Source organism: Abramis brama, assembly GCF_963993115.1.
Source record: "Abramis brama genome assembly, chromosome: 24".
Lineage (NCBI taxonomy): Eukaryota > Metazoa > Chordata > Actinopteri > Cypriniformes > Leuciscidae > Abramis > Abramis brama.
The window spans coordinates 26,140,777-26,148,445 of record NC_139986.1 but is presented as its reverse complement, the minus strand read 5'-3'; the positions used below and the strand labels follow the sequence as shown (position 1 = coordinate 26,148,445).

At 35.2% G+C, this 7,669-nt stretch overlaps 1 long non-coding RNA gene and 1 gene segment (V, D, J or C); one reads left to right on the top strand and one right to left on the bottom strand.

The window, feature by feature from the left end:
* The first annotated feature begins 615 nt into the window (after positions 1 to 615).
* On the top strand, positions 616 to 7,434 carry LOC311075612. The gene is made up of 3 exons (XR_014604530.1): positions 616 to 768; positions 2,099 to 4,836; positions 6,995 to 7,434. It is a non-coding gene; the product is annotated as an uncharacterized lncRNA (long non-coding RNA).
* On the bottom strand, positions 3,633 to 4,175 carry LOC311075611 (Ig kappa chain V region BS-5-like). The segment is given in 2 exons: positions 4,037 to 4,175; positions 3,633 to 3,949 (listed from the first exon to the last, which is right to left on the bottom strand).
* Positions 7,435 to 7,669: the final 235 nt, after the last annotated feature.

Sequence of the window (7,669 nt, the reverse complement as noted above, 5' to 3'; positions counted from 1 at the left end):
ATTGTTGTGTGTGTCAGTGATGAAGTGTTAAACTCACAGCACTATAAACACTCTCACACACTGAAGATCTGATCAATATGCAAACACACTCCACATCATTTCCCTGAAGACAGAAGAAACACTGTTTTGTCTTTTAGTGTCTTTGCTAATAAACTTCTGTGTATCATTTTCAGAAACAGAAACTCATGATTTACTTCATGTTATTCTGGGTCGATCTTCTCTCTCTAAACACTGTTTTAATGATCAGTTTCATTCAGACTTTGATGCTGAGAGAATTTAATACCTGAGCTGCAGATTTATATCATCCATGATACTGTATAACAGGTCAAAGGTCATCCAATAGAGAATGACCATCTAAATCTGGCTGAAGATTTCATTATAAAGCAGGTCAATAGAATTAGAAGAGTTTATATCACATGTGTTTGTAAATGTGATGAATGTATTTCGGGACTGATTATGAAACAAAGGATTTCAGCCTTCATTCAATATCAAGTATTTATTTTTAAGATTAATTCCTTGGACTATTTTTAAAGATGAATATTTTGTGGCTCTTTTTTGATCAATCATGAGAAGATCTGCAGTTGAGTCTCATATCTGTGTGTGTGTGTGTGTGTGTGTGTGTGTGTGTGTGTGTGTGTGTGTGTGTGTGTGTGTGTGTGTGTGTGTGTGTGTGTGTTCGTTTGAGTGTGACGGAGGTTTTTGTACGACTTTTTCACTAGAATGAAACACTGTGGTACACTTTCGGTGGAGGAACTAAACTGACGATCAGTAAGTCCCTTCTATTCTCTATAAAAATGTTCTCTAATAATAAAATTTTAATTCATTCATTTTATTTTATTGTTTAGATTATTTCAGCAAGATAATTATTTGTGATGATCTTAAAATGCCAGGAATGAACCTTAAAAAAACATCTATAAGATGATCTCATTTGTCAACAAGATAATTCATTTATTAATATGTTTTTGAAAAGCAATTTATCATTTAACTATTTTATTATTTACTTAAGTTGTATATTTCATATTTTTTTTAAATGTTATTTTTAATTTTACATTAATAATTTCATTATTATTGGTAACATTTGATTGTATTTTAATGTAGCCTATGGACTGCAGTATTTTATGATATATTCAATTATTTCTTGATATAAATAATTCTGTCTATAATTAATAGTAAATTTAAAGGGTTTTTAAATGCATCCAAAGTTTGATAATAAATTTTTTTGTGTAAGCGTCATCATCAGACAAAGAGTTATTTAGTTAATAAGCATTTAAAAAATCAACAATTTAAACTATTATATTTGCTGATGATTATGATTGTAAGTGTCTTAACAGTAGAATTTAAAATATATATTGAAACTTTGCTGAAAATTACGAATTATTTTTTGTATCAAAATGTATTAATATCTTTACAAATCAGTATTGAAATTATTATTTAAAATTGATTTGGAAATCTTATGAAGAAATCACAATATAAATTTTCATGTGGACAATGTTTTTAAAAATTAGATTGAGATTAAAATGTCCTGTAACTTCTGAAAAAAAACAAATGAGTATTTTTTTATTTATTTCATTTTTTATTAAATTTTATAATTTGTATAGCCATTTTAAATGTCATATTTCATTTTACATGAATATTTAAAATCGTATTATTGCTAACATTTAGTTTTCATAACGTTTATTTTCATATTTCATGTATTGATTGCAGATACTTTAAAATCTATTCAATAATTTCTTCATATATAATTTTGTCTATAATTCTTGGTAAATGTAACTATTAAGGGCTTTTTTAAAGGCATGAAACAAAAGTTGTATAATGTGGACAACATAAATATATATTTTTATAATTTTCCTCAGACAAAAAGAAACTCAGTTGAAGAGCATTTTGAAAATTAATAATTTAAACAATTTAAACTATCAAATTTGCTGATGTTTATGATTGTGAGTTTCTGAATAGCAACGACATCACAATATAACCATCAATTTACTTGGACAATGTTTTTCAAACTCATTCTTTGGATCATTTGAAATGTAACTTGTATATTTAAAATCAAACGATCATTCATGAATGTGTGTGTGTGTGTGTGTGTGTTCGTGTTCAGCGGGTCCCTCCGTGTCTCCCTCCGTGTCTCTGCTGTCTCCCTCTTCTCTGCTGATCTCTGGAGACTCCTCCGCTCTGCTCTGCCTGCTCAGCTCTTACTCTCCACAGGGGGCGACGGTGAGCTGGACGCTGGACGGGTCAGAGGTCACCGAGGGGGTTCAGACCAGCGCAGAGAGCGAGCGGGACGGTCTCTACAGTCGCAGCAGCGTCCTGAGCCTCAGCAAAGCACGCTGGGAAGCCGCAGAGCGCTTCGTCTGCAGAGGAACACATGCCGGAGCTGCTCACGTGGCCTCGTTCCTCAAGAGCTCCGAGTGCTGATGTTTCTCCAGTGAAGACCAGCGTATCTGAGCGTCACGTGATTTACAGCTCAATACTGAAGCAGTCTGTCAATGTGCTGCCATTGCTGTTCATTCAATAAAGCTTCATCTGAACGCAAGCGCACATTTGTGTTGGACTGCATCATTGATCAGTGTGTCGTTCCTTCAAAGTCCTGCACTAAAGTTTCAGCGGCTTTTGATTGATTGTAATAGTTGAGAACAGCTGCATTCAGCAGTAAATGTGAAATGAAGCTCTTGGGGTTTGAACATGGTCACTGGAGACGAGCTGCTCTATTCTGAGACCGTCACAATCACTAAACCTGACAATGCAAATGAGATCTTCAACTGAAACGCTCTGAACTGGAGCAGTTTCTCCTGTGCTTATGGATTCATTAGTCAGTTTGTTAATATGATTTCATCTTTATGAGTTACATGTTGGCTCATCACAACCCACACTATATTCACTCATAAACAAACTTTAATCTTTAATATAAAAAATTAACTATAAACAAATTTCCACTATACATGGATGTGTTAAATTACAAAAAACATCAGTATGAAATGTTGATATTGATCCAATGTTTGAAAAAGCTGTTATATATAGCACTGTTAAATTACACAATAAATATAAAATAAATAGGAAATTATTATTATTTTGGATGGTGGACTACACCTGTTTGGTAATCTGGTCTTTAATTTCTAAATTAATTTTAAAATTCTATGTAAAGATATGAATTAAAATTATATAAATGTTCATCTGCTCTGAAATTGAGAGTGTTTTGTGATGCTGTTAATATATGAAGGATGAACTTAATAAAATCGATGGACTTATTAAACTGATCAAGCAGAACATCTTTATGATGCAGTGATTCAGTTTAGAAAGAAGAATGAGGAAAAATCATAAATGCAGAAAAACAAAAATATGGTGAAAGATTGAAAAATATCCACTAAGTGAAGATCAAACGCGACTGAATTTCCTCACAAATGACTGAAAATAACAGGAGAAAAATGACTTATGAAAAATCATGATCAAAACTGTCATAGACTGACGAAGCTCAAACTTTTTTATTATTATAATATATTAATATAATGATATTATTGCTTATTATAAGATCATATTGCTTTTCTTAGTGTTTGTGTGTGAAAGTGTTTGAGCAGCTGCAGTTTCAGTTCAGTCACTGTGACTCTGACTGACGGAGGTTTTTGTACAACTCTTTATCACTGTGTGAACACATTACCACTGTGGCGACTCTGACAGTAATAATGTCCAGCATCTTCAGTCTGGACTCCACTGATGGTCAGAGTGAAATCACTGTTAGATCCACTGCCACTGAATCTAGATGGAGTTCCTGACTCAAGGGTTTTTACATAACGAATCAGGAGTTTAGGAGCTTCTCCAGGTTTCTGTAAGTACCAGAATAAATTATCTCCATTGCGCACATCTCTGTTGGTTTTACATTTGATATTCACAGTTCCTCCTGGTTGTTCTGCTGTTATTGAGGGACTCTGAGTGACGGTGATCTGTCCTCTACACTCTGAAACACAACAAGAAGAAAATACACTCAAAACTTTGACAATATACTTGAAGAAATGAATTAATATCAAACTTGTGCTCCACAAACCTTGAGCAAACGCTGTGAGAGTCCAGATGAAGATGATGATGAAGGTCATGTTGATGAAGATTGTTGTGTGTGTCAGTGATGAAGTGTTAAACTCACAGCACTATAAACACTCTCACACACTGAAGATCTGATCAATATGCAAACACACTCCACATCATTTGCCTGAAGACAGAAGAAACACTGTTTTGTCTTTTAGTGTCTTTGCTAATAAACTTCTGTGTATCATTTTCAGAAACAGAAACTCATGATTTACTTCATGTTATTTTGGGTCGATCTTCTCGCTCTAAACACTGTTTTAATGATCAGTTTCATTCAGACTTTGATGCTGAGAGAATTTAATACCTGAGCTGCAGATTTATATCATCCATGATACTGTATAACAGGTCAAAGGTCATCCAATAGAGAATGACCATCTAAATCTGGCTGAAGATTTCATTATAAAGCAGGTCAATAGAATTAGCAGAGTTTATATCACATGTGTTTGTAAATGTGATGAATGTATTTCGGGACTGATTATGAAACAAAGGATTTCAGCCTTCATTCAATATCAATCAAGTATTTATTTTTAAGATTAATTCTTTGGACAATTTTTTAGATTAAGATTTTGTGGCTCTTTTTTGATCAATCATGTTTGATGTTGAGAAGATCTGCAGTTGAGTCTCACATCAGTGTGTGTGTGTGTGTGTCTTTCTCTGCTGGAGTGTGTGTTCATTTGAGTGTGACGGAGGTTTTTGTACGACTCTTTCACTAGAATGAAACACTGTGGTTGACTTTCGGTGGAGGAACTAAACTGACGATCAGTAGGGGAGAGTGGGGTGATTTGTGCAAGGGGGGGAAGTAGTTCCACCCTTGTTTCTGGAAAACCATAGAAGAAATTGGTCATGTGACCACATCATTTTGAAAAGCAATCACTTTTACTCGTCCTCCAAAGAAGAGGGACACATGGCATAAGAGTTAAGCATATTTTAGTGCAAAAAACTGTTTTTTCCCTTTCAAAGTAAAATTTCTATGATTAAGGTTTTTTGATTGTAGTGTCTGAACAATTATAGACAAGTTTGAAAACATTTCACACATGTTTTAGTGCTTTAGTAGGCTACACAATGAGTCTATACAGTTAGCACGATGTTAGCTCTTAACTGCTGGATCATGCTAGTTTTTCAAACTTGTGGGTCCGGGGTGATTTGTGCCAAAGGGCCTGGGTTAAGTTGTGCCAGATCCAGACCACCTAGACCTACATACTCACAGGGGATAATCTTGAGAAGTGAGGAGATGGGCATGCCTCATCATTGTTTTACTTGGGCCTGCCTGTTATTTGTTTAATTTAGCTAACACTGATTTCAGTTTTGAGTTTGCACTATGTTATTAAAGAGAAGTTTTATTCCGTTTTTAAGTGGCCTATGTCACAATAGGATGTTTAGAAATGAGCCTAGTCACTTTATTCTTATATGTTACATAATTGACAAACAGCGCTATGTCAACAGGCATCTATTGCCAAAGCCTTTTTGCCTGAAATGATTCACAAATATCATATATTGTGTTGCTATGGTGCTCTAAATGGTTGCTAGGGCGTAGCTTGATAGCTTCACAATGATCCTGAGAGACTTATTGGTCGTCTGAGTAAAATGAGCCCGCCCCCTTGTCTCTATGACACTGTGATCCAGAGTTATGTTCAATACAAAATCCCTATGCAATTGACCATAGTAGGAAAAACGCATGCTATGGTATTCCAGGGTGACAATATCTAAATAAACCTTAAATGAGTAATTTTGTATTGAATTTATCTTGCTTTCATATAGCATTATGGTTCATAACATTAAAATGTTCTGTTTTACTTCAGAAATCACTGGCACAATTTACCCCCATTTTATTCCCCCAAAGGCACAACTTCCCCCGCACCAGGGGCAAGTTGTGCCATGAGACCACTTTTTTTCCAAGAGCTATATTTCTGAAACAATTTATTTCAGATCCAAAGTTATTGTTCTCAGGGATGCACCACATCCTGAAATATATGTACATCCTTAAGTTGAAGGCATTACTGCCATGGCCTCACTTTAAAGTCACTTTGAGTAAAAACTGGCACAACTCACCCCACTCTCCCCTAAGTCTCTTTGATTCTCTAAAAATGATTTATTTTTTATTTATTTGTTTTGTTTTTAGGTTATTTTAGCAAGCATTTGGCAACAAGATTAAAAAAAAATGAACTGCAATATTTCATGGCGAATTTGATTGTTTCACAATTTCTTTAAATTGGTCTGTTATTTTACAAAAAACACTTTTATTCCCTGAAAATTCATCACGTTTATCTTTTTTTTATTTCAAAGCATATTTCATATTGTTTTAAAATTGTCTTTTTACACAAGTAATTTCATAATTTGTTAACATTCGTTGTTTTTTAATATGTTGATTGCAATATTATTGTAATATTATATTGAAATGTAGTTTGTAATATTGTTATATTTTATATTATAAGTACATAGTTGTGTCCATAATTCTTGGTAAATTTAACTGCTAATACTTTTTGAAATCCATGACACAAAAGTTTGATTATACGGATAAAATAATTCTAAAAAAGATTTGAAAAAATCATCATTTGAACTGAAATTTGCTGATAATTATGATTGTGAGAGTCTTAAGAATTTTTCAAAATACAATTAATAATGAAATGATTATTCAGAAAATATCAAATTACTGTAAGATTCGCTGTATATCATGTCTGCTTTACAGAACTGATTTATATTCAGAATTACATGATACATTTTTTAGTACTAGTGAATATTGATTTAACTGAGAATATTTTTAAACTGAATTCAGGATATTTGTGGTTTATGAATGAAAGCAGTTTTGTGGAATTTCTGTAAAGATAAAATGATTGTGATTTCTACAACATGACCATGTCTGACACGTGTGTGTGTGTGTGTGTGTGTGTGTCTGTGTGTGTGTGTGTGTGTGTGTGTTCAGCGGGTCCCTCCGTGTCTCCCTCCGTGTCTCTGCTGTCTCCCTCTTCTCTGCTGATCTCTGGAGACTCCTCCGCTCTGCTCTGCCTGCTCAGCTCTTACTCTCCACAGGGGGCGACGGTGAGCTGGACGCTGGACGGGTCAGAGGTCACCGAGGGGGTTCAGACCAGCGCTGAGAGCGAGCGGGACGGTCTCTACAGTCGCAGCAGCGTCCTGAGCCTCAGCAAAGCACACTGGGAAGCCGCAGAGCGCTTCGTCTGCAGAGGAACACATGCCGGAGCTGCTCACGAGGCCTGGTTCCTCAAGAGCTCCGAGTGCTGATGTTTCTCCAGTGAAGACCAGCGTATCTGAGCGTCACGTGATTTACAGCTCAATACTGAAGCAGTCTGTCAATGTGCTGCCATTGCTGTTCATTCAATAAAGCTTCATCTGAACGCAAGCGCACATTTGTGTTGGACTGCATCATTGATCAGTGTGTCGTTCCTTCAAAGTCCTGCACTAAAGTTTCAGCGGCTTTTGATTGATTGTAATAGTTGAGAGCAGCTGCATTCAGCAGTAAATGTGAAATGAAGCTCTTGGGGTTTGAACATGGTCACTGGAGACGAGCTGCTCTATTCTGAGACCATCACAATCACTAAACCTGCAAGTGCAAATGAGATTTTCACCTCAAACTCACAGT